At 46.9% G+C, this 241-nt stretch overlaps 1 protein-coding gene across 1 annotated transcript in view; it reads left to right on the plus strand.

Annotated features, from left to right (window-relative positions):
• Window positions 1-241, plus strand: part of LOC109362754 (NAD-dependent malic enzyme 62 kDa isoform, mitochondrial) — a 19,582-nt gene that overhangs the window by 12,667 nt on the left and 6,674 nt on the right. The gene's annotated exons all lie outside the window — the stretch shown is intronic.

The raw sequence follows: 241 nt of genomic DNA on the forward strand, positions 1-241 counted from the left end.
CCTCTTCCTCTTCCTATCCTCCTCCTCATTCTCGTCCTCATCCTATCCTCATCGTCCTCCTCATTCTATCCTCATCCTCATCCTCATTCTACTCCTCATCCTATCCCTATCCTCATCCTCATCCTATCCTCATTCTCATTCTCGTCCTCATCCTATTATCCTCCTTATCCTCTTCCTCATCCTAATCCTAAATTCATCCTCATCCTCGTCGTCATCCTATCCTCATCCTCATCCTCCACCT

Source organism: Lupinus angustifolius, chromosome LG12, assembly GCF_001865875.1.
Source record: "Lupinus angustifolius cultivar Tanjil chromosome LG12, LupAngTanjil_v1.0, whole genome shotgun sequence".
NCBI classification, from domain to species: domain Eukaryota; kingdom Viridiplantae; phylum Streptophyta; class Magnoliopsida; order Fabales; family Fabaceae; genus Lupinus; species Lupinus angustifolius.